Below are 11,357 nucleotides of genomic sequence, written 5' to 3'. Positions count from 1 at the left end.
GTGAGCGCTACCATCAGTCCTGTGTCATGCCAACAGTAAAGCATCCTGAGACCATTCATGTGTGGGGTTGCTTCTCATCCAAGGGAGTGGGCTCACTCACAATTTTGCCCAAAAACACAGCCATGAATAAAGAATAGTGCCAAAACACCCTCTAACAGCAACTTCTTCCAACAATCCAACAACAGTTTGATGAAGAACAATGCATTTTTCAGCACGAAGGAGCACCGTACCATAAGGAAAAAGTGATATCTAAGTGGCTCGTGGACCAAAACGTTGACATTTTGGGTCCATGGCCTGGAAACTCCCCAGATCTTAATCCCATTGAGAACTTGTGGTCAATCCTCAAGAGGCGGGTGGACAAACAAAAACCCACTCATTCTGACAAACTCCAAGAAGTGATTATGAAAGAATGGGTTGCTATCAGTCAGGAATTGGCCCAGAAGTTGATTGAGAGCATGCCCAGTCGAATTGCAGAAGTCCTGAAAAAAAAGGGCCAACACTGCAAATACTGACTCTTTGCATAAATGTCATGTAATTGTCGATAAAAGCCTTTGAAATTTATGAAGTGCGTGTAATTATATTTTACTAGATCACAGAAACTTTTGAAGATCTAAAAGCAGTTTAGCAGCAAACTTTGTGAAAACTAATATTTTTGTCATTCTCAAAACTTTTGGCCACGACTGTACATTCTTGTACTCAAGTCAAGTGCAATGATTCTTTGTTTTCTTTTTTTTTTATTTGTCCCAATATTTTGGGGGCTACCTACCCCAATAAAAAATAAAAAATAAACATTGTTGGCTACCTCCTCCATTGCTGCCTCCACCTACAACACCACATTCACCGCCTCCTCAACCTCCGACTCCATATCCACCTCCTTCTCTGAGTTGCAGGTTAATAATTTGTAATTTTTTGTTATTTTATTTCACGTTATTTCCCTATCCACATTTGTTTGCAGAGCAGTTCCCATGCTCTTAAGCACATTTTACTGCCTTTTACATCCCTCTAGCCTTTTCAAGGACTATTTTAGAGCCATTTTAATGCAAAAAAGTGCCAATTTTAGTGCCCTAAATTGAAAAAAATCTTATTTTCAATTGTCGGGTGACATTTTACCATTTTTGGCGTATACAAACCCCTGCTGTGCCTTGGTGACAGGGGCCTAAATCTCTCAAAATCGTCTGTTCTATTGCTGGTGACATGAAGCCTCTTTTGCCGTGAATGAACCCCTGCTGTGCCTGGGTGACAGGAGCCTAAATCTCTCAAAATAGTCTGTTCTATTGCTGGGTGACATGAACCCCCTTTTGCCGTGAATGAACCCCTATTGTGCCTGGGTGACAGGTGCCTAAATCTCTCAAAATCGTCTGTTTTATTGCTCGGTGACATGAACCCCCTTTTGCCGTGAATGAACCCCTGCTGTGCCTGGGTGACATGGGCCCAAATCTTTCAAAATCCTCTGTTGTATTGCTGGGTGACATGAACCCCCCTTTGCCGTGAATGAACCCCTGCTGTGCCTGGGTGACATGGGCCTAAATCTCTCAAAATCCTCTGTTCTATTGCTGGGTGACATGAACCCCCTTTTGCCGTGAATGAACCCCTATTGTGCCTAGGTGACAGGTGCCTAAATCTTTCAAAATCGTCTGTTCTATTGCTGGGTGACAAGAACCCACTTTTGCCGTGAATGAACCCCTGCTGTGCCTGGGTGACATGGGCCCAAATCTTTCAAAATCCTCTGTTCTATTGCTGGGTGACATGAACCCCTTTTTGCCGTGAATGAACCCCTGCTGTGCCTGGGTGACAGGGGCCTAAATCTCTTAAAATCCTCTGTTCTATTGCTGGGTGACATGAACTCCCTTTTGCCGTGAATGAACTCCAGTTTGGTGTTCTGTAAGTAGCTGTGCCTGTAGCTCTGGAAGGGGAAGATCACCTAAACGGTTTTAACCCCTTTTATGCCCGGGGTGTCGTTACATTGGAGGCAAGCGGCGGGATCGTCCCCACAGCCAGAAGGACAGCTACAGGAGACACCATTCCATGGACTTTACAATTTGAGGGCCACGCATGTCCTAGTACAGCGACCCTGACAGCACCAGAATGGAACCAGCAGTGGAGTACGATGAGGGTGTCATGGATGACCGAGATGCAATAAGGAAAGGCATCTGGTACCAGGCACTGGGTATGGAGGAGTACCAGCAGGTCGGGAGGTTCCCCAAGGAAGACCAGGGGTTGCGGAAGCGAGTAGCCCTGCGGAGGCACTTCCTGGGAGAGCAGCCCCTGGAGGAATGGGTGAAGGAACTGGAACACTTAGTATGGCAGGAGATGTGACTGGAAGATGCCTACCAGGCGCTCTGGTGGTATGGGGCACAGTACCTGCCCTGGACAGCCGAGCATGACAAGCCAGAGGGAGAGGAGTTGGATGGTCCTGGCTTGTTATGGGAGACTTTTTCAGAGCCAGAGTTTGGGAGCCCTACACAAGCCCGGTTCAGGGACCTCTTTGAGTGTCGGGAGAGCAGGTGTGACTGGGACGACACTCACAAAATTGAGCAAGACCTGGTGACCCGGTAGATGGAGCTGGAACAGGACTACCAGCAGCTGTTCCACTCCAGTGAGAGGGCTCAGCGAGAGAGCAGTGTTAGACCCAGGTCCAGAGCCCTTCAGCTAGGAGGATATTGTGGAGGTTTACTTGGAAGAACCCCATGTGGCTCTTGGAGGTGGGACCGAGGTCTCTCCACCGATCCTGCAGGGAATTGGGAGCCCAGTCTCCATTCCCCAGCGGCAGGCTGAGTTACAGGGGGCAGAGACAGTCGGTCCTGTCCCCCAGTGGCAGAGTGTCCTACAGGGAATAGAGAGCCCAGTCTCCTTTCCCCAGCAACAGGACACTGTATTGAGAGCGGAGACAGTCGGTCTCCCTCCCCAGAGGCTGGAAGTATGTATGGGAGAGGAGCTTGTTACCCCCTCTCCCTATTGGCAGTGTGAATTGCAGGGAATTAGGAGCCCAGTCTCCATTCCCCAGCGGCTGTGTGATTTACAGGGAATTGGGAGCCCAGTCTCCATTCCCCAGCGGCCGTGTGATTTACAGGGAATTAGGAGCCCAGTCTCCATTCCCCAGCGGCCTTGTGATTTACAGGGAATTGGGAGCACAGTCTCCACCCCCCAGAAGCAGTTTAACGCACCAGGGGGAGACAGTAAGCCCCACAACAGTGCAGATGGGACCGTGGTCTCTGCACTCACAGCACAGGGGGTAGGGACAGTCGGTCCTGTCCCCCAGCAACAGGGCTGTTTAGCCAAAGGGGAGACAGTCGGTCTCCCCCCACAGCAGCATGGTGGTCTATCTAAAGGGGAGACAGTCGGTCTCTCCCTACAACAGCAGAGCTGTGTTTCTAAAGGGGAGACAGTCGGTCTCCCCCTCCAACAACCAGGCTCCAACCAGGCTACTTCCGTGGTAGCACTGGCACCAGGGCAGAGTACCGCTGGTCTCTGCCCACTCAGCAACCTACCAAGGCAGTCTACCAGTCCCCCACACAGCCGTAGTGAGGCACATGGACATGGACAAGTTTATCCCTTGCTCAGGTGTAGTAACCATTTATTGTGGGTGGGCTGTACTGCTGTTTCTATTTTGTGGGTGGGCTGCTGGACTAACAAGGGCACTGGCCGGCAGAAGGTCAGATACCCTGTTAGTCTGTTTGGAAAAGGGGAGAAATGTGGCGAAACCAACCTCGTCACTGGGTGCTGGAGAAGCCTGGTTGCCAGCCTCTTGCCCCAGGATTATGGGCCCTCTCATCAGCCCATGCTAAACTTAAACCCCATGGCGATTTGACTGTGTTTGTGGCATCTGAGCGCTGTTCGGATATATTGAGCGCTCAGATCCAAGCCATCTAGGGATAAGTTGAATGTGGGGGTTATGTTCAGTTTGATAGGAGTTATGTATTTTTGTGTAGTTTTGCTGTTGTGAATAGAGGTATTTTCTGTACCTAGTTGGCTTACCACACCCAGTTAAACCAAATATCCAACCAGCCTAACTCTGTAAAAACTGGTTTTGGGCAGAAAAGCCATGCTTCCTTTGGTCACAAAGGACTTTTACTAACTTTTGAACCCTTGGTCTAATTCGTGCCATTTTTGGATATGTTAAATGTCTGTGTTTACTGTAATAGTTGTGACATTGTATATTTGAATAGTGATTTCTGTCCTGTTGTCCCCACGTGTACAATGGTGATGTCCCTTTGTCCTGAGAGATAATCGCCTAAATGGTTTTAACCCCTTTTATGCCCGGAGTGCCGTTACATACCATATTCTCTATAAGGAATTTTGATCATCTGCACATTTGTAACACTCTGGTGGGGTTCCTTTGACCCATCAAAGGACAAGTTACTATGGTCCATCATATTGTCATTGCATTATAATCTACTTTTTCATTGTTGTACACACTAGACTCTAGCGACAAGAGATTGTCTCCAAAGTTGCCTCCACATGGGGTTGTCTTCTGCTGGATCAATATTGTGTTAGAGCCTGGGTCATCCGTTACCCTGACTGTCCAGTTCACCCTGTTGGTGGCCTTGAAGTCGGCTTATATGATGATTTTGAAGAGTAATAAGATATCTGGAATAAGATGTGTGTGGAGATAGGGTAGAGGAAGGATACATAGCAGCTATCTACAGTCATCTGTGGTCGTTAGCAATTTCTACTGTACAACTTGAATTTATTGCAAATACGGCTGGCGGATTATGGTGAAATATTCTTCACACCCATTGTAAATTATTCATTAATTAATACGAAGCTGCCGTTAAGAAACCACTTTGGCCATTTTCATGTAATGAACAAAATCCAATCAAGCACTTTGTTAGCACAAATGGAAATGCCTTCTGGTAAGTATGATAAATGTCTGATTGGAGCATTGATTAGACGAAGATGTTTACCGAGTAATGTGACCGCCGAGTGAAAACAATAACTGCACCCCGCCAGTGCTATTACTGTGTGACAGCCCGAGATATAGAGCATCAGCCATCTTAATGGAACCCTGTGAGCAGATTCAACAACTTCTTAAACATTAAAACCCTAACCAGACTATAAATGATTACTTATTTTACACAAACATGCATTGTAGATTCAAAGTGGACACCCTCTTGGTGCTAGGACAATTCTTCGGGGTTTAATTTCTTCCGAGAATCCTAGGAGCAACCTGAGAGTGGAGCATGTAAACTTTCACTGCAATGGACCACCAGATACTTAAAGGGAACCTGTCATCAACTTTATGCTGACCTCGCTGAGGATAGCATAAAATAGTGACAGAAATGCTGATTTCAGTGGTGTGTCACTCATGAGCTAATAGTAAGTGGTTGCCGAGAACCGATCATAATCATTGCAGCACAGCACATGCCTTGAAAAGAGTCAAATCTACCTGAGAATAGTCAAGGTTATTCATAATCTCCTGCTCTCTCGCCCATCTGCTGATGATTGGAAGTTTTCTCCTAGAGAGAAAGGGAGAAAACTAGGTAGAAGACGGTCAGTCATCAGCAGGTGGGCAGGAGAGCAGGAATTCATGAATAACCATGACTCTTCTCAGGTGGCCGGGACTCTTTTCCAGGCCCAGTCTGTAATGATTGTGATGTTGATTCTTGGCAATCGCTTACTTTTAACTTATAAATGACAGATCGCTGAAATCAACTCACCTGTCTCTACTTTATACTGCCGTTAGTATGGGCATTATAAAGTTGATGACAGGTTCCCTTTAAAGAGGTTTTCTGGGTTCAGGATATTAATGGCTTACCTGCAGGGTTGTGCAGCCAAACTAGAAATGTGACCACAACTGGCCAAGTTTGCCCTGGACAAGCTTTCCTGCCGGCCAGTAGTGTGGCATCAGAGCAGGTGTTTAGTGCGGCGGGGGTTAAAGTTACCCCAAAGAGAACTTGCCTTTCAACACAAAATGTTCAGCTAGGATTTCCACAAACCGGTGCCTGATGTATCAGACTACATCATTGTGGCAGTAATATTGTGACTGCAGTGTGCTGCCACACGAGAACATTGTGAAAAATGGCCCATTACTTCTGGCCACGTGCTTCACCCACTATTATGATGCTATAACCCGCCTGATGCTACACGCCTGCTGCCTCTACTGGCATCGGCTCCTACTGCCACCATCTTGTGCTGTTACTGTCACTGCTGTTGCCTCTCCCCTCCTCACTCTGTTCCGGGGGCCACTATTATGACTCTTCATGCTGTTGCCACATTCATCATGGATCTTCTGATCCATCAGAAGAACTTGAAAAGAACAAAAAACAAACAGGTCCTGTCGTTTGAGCGTCTAGAAGGCCTCTATCACATGTTCAGTATTTTGTATCAGTATTTGATCATGATTTGGAAGCCAAAAGCAGGAGTGGATCCAAAACACAGAAGACATGCAAATATTTCCATCACATGTGAGCTCTGTTTTGGACCCACTCCTGTTTTTGCCCTACCATTACTGATCAAATACTGATGTATGCAGGACTTCTTTTCCATCTGAGAAAAACTGATTTCAGACACAAATGGCCAAAACTCATGCAAATTGAGCATTACTGATCAAATATTGACCACATACTGACGATGTGAAGGCAGATGCTCAAACTACAGGATCAGCTTTTTTTGGGCTGTTTTGGGCTCAGAAGAGCAGAAAAACAAACAGTGATGTGAACAAAGTCTTACTGCTGACACCCTCCACAGTGTCATTTGGCCCCTGCTTCGGGCTACTGCAAGGTTCAGTCCACGCCAATAAATTAGACCTGACGCTAACAGGCTGAGTTCACACTTCTGTTATTTGGTCAGTTATTTCAAACACTTAGGCCTCATGCACACGGCAATATGCGAGCACCGGCCGTGTGCTCGCCGCATCCCGGATGCGGACCCATTCACTTGAATGGGTCCGCAATCCGGAGCTGAGGTGTGGAACGGAGGCACGGAACCCCACGGAAACACTACGGAGTGCTTCAGTGGTGTTTCTGTCCATGCCTCCGCACTGCAAATAAATAGGACATGTTCTATTTTTTTGCGGAGCGGACGGATCATGGACCCATTCAAATTGAATGGGTCTCGATCCTTCCCAGCTGCCACATGGACGTTGCCCGTGCATTGGGGACAGAAAATTGCAACGTCCCTGTGCATGAGGCCTTATTGTGAAGCAAACTCAGGAGCCAAGTCTACTCTCGGATTATGTATCATAAATAGATCTGCACCTGTTCTGTTGTTTTGACCCAAACCTGCTTTGGGCTGACAATAACTGATGAGAATAACTGACCAAATAAGTGAAGTGAGAACTAAACCTAATAGTGATGCACAGTCATTCTACAGCAAACAGCAGGGATTCAAAAGTATGTGTTTGCACTGCCACAACATGAATTTTTCTCCACTACAGCATCATTGGGACACCTGCAGGGCGCTCAGATTTTAGCTTTTTTTTTGCTTTAGTGAAGGTTGCTGTATACTTTTTTTTGGTTTAGCTAGGGGTTAGCTACGAATGTTGGTGGCCAGCACAATCATGTGCAAGGCCATATACAGTTGCAAGAAAAAGTACGTGAACCCTTTAGAATGATATGGATTTCTGCACAAATTGGTCATAAAATGTGATCTGATCTTCATCTAAGTCACAACAATAGACAATCACAGTCTGCTTAAACTAATAACACACAAAGAATTAAATGTTACCATGTTTTTATTGAACACACCATGTAAACATTCACAGTGCAGGTGGAAAAAGTAAGTGAACCCTTGGATTTAATAACTGGTTGAACCTCTTTTGGCAGCAATAACTTCAACCAAACGTTTCCTGTAGTTGCAGATCAGACGTGCACAATGGTCAGGAGTAATTCTTGACCATTCCTATTTACAGAACTGTTTCAGATCAGCAATATTCTTGGGATGTCTGATGTGAATCGCTTTCTTGAGGTCATGCCACAGAATATCAATCGGGTTGAGGTCAGGACTCTGACTGGGCCACTCCAAAAGGCGTATTTTCTTCTGTTTAAGCCATTCTGTTGTTGATTTACTTCTATGCTTTGGGTCGTTGTCCTGTTGCAACACCCATCTTGAGCTTCAGCTGGTGGACAGATGGTCTTAAGTTCTCCTGCAAAATGTCTTGTTAAACTTGGGAATTCATTTTTCCTTCGATGATAGCAATCCATCCAGGCCCTGACGCAGCAAAGCAGCCCCAAACCATGATGCCCCCACCACCATACTTCACAGTTGGGATGAGGTTTTGATGTTGGTGTGCTGTGCCTCTTTTTCTCCACACATAGTTTTGTGTGTTTCTTCCAAACAACTCAACTTTGGTTTCCTCTGTTTTGCCAGTACTGCTGTGGAACATCCAGGTGCTCTTGTGCAAACTGTAAACGTGCAGCAATATTTTTTTTGTACAACATTGGCTTCCTTTGTGGTATCCTCCCATGAAATCCATTCTTGTTTAGTGTTTTACGTATCGTAGATTTGCTAACAGGGATGTTAGCATATGCCAGAGACTTTTGTAAGTCTTTAGCTGACACTCTAGGATTCTTCTTCACCTCATTGCGCAGTCTGCGCTGTGCTCTTGCAGTCATCTTTACAGGATGGCCACTCGTAGGGAGAGTAGCAGCAGTGCTGAACTTTCTCCATTTATAGACAATTTGTCTTACCGTGGACTGATGAACAGCAAGGCTTTTGGAGATACTTTTATAACCCTTTCCAGCTTTATGCAAGTCAACAATTCTTAATCGTAGGTCTTCTGAGAGCTCTTTTGTGCGAGGCATCATTCACATCAGGCATTGCTTCTTGTGAAAAGAAAACCCAGAACTGGTGTGTGTTTTTTATAGGGCAGGGCAGCTGTAACAGACACCTCCAATCTCATCTCATTGATTGGACTCCAGTTGGCTGACACCTCACTCCAAATAGCTCTTGGAGATGTCATTAGTCTAGGGGTTCACATACCTTTTCCACCTGCACTGTGAATGTTTACATGGAGTGTTTAATAAAAACATGGTAACATTTAATTCTTTGTGTGTTATTAGTCTAAGCAGACTGTGATTGTCTATTTTTGTGACTTAGATGAAGATCAGATCACATTTTATGACCAATTTGTGCAGAAATCCATATCATTCCAAAGGGTTCACATACTTTTTCTTGCAACTGTATTTGACCTGCCTGTAATTCTGCCGCATAGTAACTGTTTAGCTACCAGAAAGGGTAGCTATGCATGTTGCTGCAATGCACACTGATGTACACTGAGATATATTCTCCCTAAAGCTTAACTGCTGGACAGGATAAACCTGATTTTACGCGCTTAGTGGCGAATTAATTCGTAACAAAGAAAAATTTTCCCCAAAATGTATTATTATTTTTTTTTTATTTGATGAAGCGACCAAATCAAATTTTTGAAAACTTCACTCATCTCTAATCACAACATACATATAAAATGCAGTTACTCAGTATTAAACAGTATAAGCCAATGCAAGTTAACCCTTCAAAGAGAAATAAAATAAGGATTTGATGACTTTGCGTAGGGGAAACAGGCAAATGTCCACAAATGTCCAGACTTCCAAGTATCCCTGCTCCAGGGCACTACATATTGTGTATCCTATGTATAGTATACGTGAGCAGTACTCAAGTAAAAATTGGTTTAATCCTGAAATGGCGCAATGTTTGGCCTGTGTATGGATCATTATAAATCCTGTTTCCTGTATATTTTGTGTTTCCACACCTCTTCATCCCGGAGAGTCTAATTTTTTAGCTATAAATGCCAAAAAGAAATAACAATGAGCCTAGTGAAATATATCACTTCCTTCATTCATCATGGAGCTAATGATCGCTAATTCTGCTGATTGCTGTGAATGCGACTCTGGTGCTTCATTACTGTTTTTTTAATGCTCGGCCCTTATGTTTTTACCGATAAGCCATCCTTTGAATAAATATTTTGATGCTTGGTCCTGTCATTTTTATGACTGAAAATGATCTGTAATATTACAAATGCAAATGTCCAATAATAAACCAGCGCCTGGCGAGTGACTGCACTCAAATAATCAGTCAAAGCCTTTTTCAGAGATATTCAAATTAATGAAGCTGATTTCCTCTGTGGCGTAGGGACAGAATGTTTCACAGTCCATTAAATAACACTTTATTCAGTCCTATTGTACAACATGCATCTTATGGAGGTGATGAATGTACCCACCTAGCAACTCTTATCTTGACACTTAACGAGTTAAATAAACATCTGCAAGAGACTTTTACTTGAACATTTGAATGGTTTTTGGGACCTGTCGCCTCTCCTGACATGTATGTCTCCTGACTTGCATTCCCCTTGTAATAAGAATTTTGGTGCATCTATTCTTATGACTATATTGTGCCATCCATCTGATATTCCTACTATAAATTTATGAATGAACTGTCAGTAGTCTGCAATGAAGGTCCAGAGGGTTTTTTATCAGTTGGGGGGGTGTTCCTACACAGTCTGGCAGCACTAGATGGATAGCGGCAGACTGTGAAAGGACACAACCCCATCTAGTAACACCCAACTGGATCTTACAGTAGCTAGGTGATAGTACCCCTTGGATCCCAACCAAGGCCTATCTCTCCTTATGGAGAGCACCTGAGCACCAAGTAGGCGTGAGGATTCTTATAGGCCATGTAGCGCTCCTCGGGTTTCTGGGGAAAAGATATGTAAATTAGCTTTCCTTCCTAAAGGAGAAGAAAGTTAAGGGTGGATTTCTGTGCAGGCTATATCCCCCACTGAAATTAATGGGAACATTCATGCTCAGAAAATCTGCATCAAAGCATTATTTATGATGTAGAATGTTCAATTCACAGCACAGGGAGTTATGAGCCCCATGGGTTAAATTGGGGGATGTAATTGGTTTGTTGTGAATCTTCTGAAGCTGAATCCACACAGAAATACACCCTTAGCTTTCTTTCTCCAGGAAGGAAATATAATTTGCATATCCTTTTTCCCAGAAACCCAGAAAAGTTTTGTCTGGCCTATATGACTCCTTATGGCTCAGGTACTTTCCATAAGGAGAAATAGTACCCCCAAATCCTGAACAACGCTTTGCACCTAGCTAAGCCACTTCTCTGCACTGATGAGGAGCATTTCATGTTATGCTTCAAGGTCTGTTTAAAAGGCTAAGGATTGATACCTAACATCTGGCTGCAACGGAGGCTTAGCTTTCTCTTACTTTTGGAGGGAAACCTGATTTGCATAGCCAGAGGAGGCTTGTCTGGCCTGTCGTGCATTTTCATAAATGTACAATCTTATCTAAAGATATTATGGTCTAAATATCAATGCCCATTGCCTTTAAGTGTAATCACAGATTGAACCAGAGTCTGATATTTCTCTATAGGATTGAAACAGGCCGAGATGAGGTTATGCTGAGTTC

The sequence above is a fragment of the Bufo bufo genome, chromosome 3 (assembly GCF_905171765.1).
Source record: "Bufo bufo chromosome 3, aBufBuf1.1, whole genome shotgun sequence".
NCBI classification, from domain to species: domain Eukaryota; kingdom Metazoa; phylum Chordata; class Amphibia; order Anura; family Bufonidae; genus Bufo; species Bufo bufo.
The sequence above is the reverse complement of the archived record's forward strand: the minus strand, read 5'-3'. Positions refer to the sequence as shown.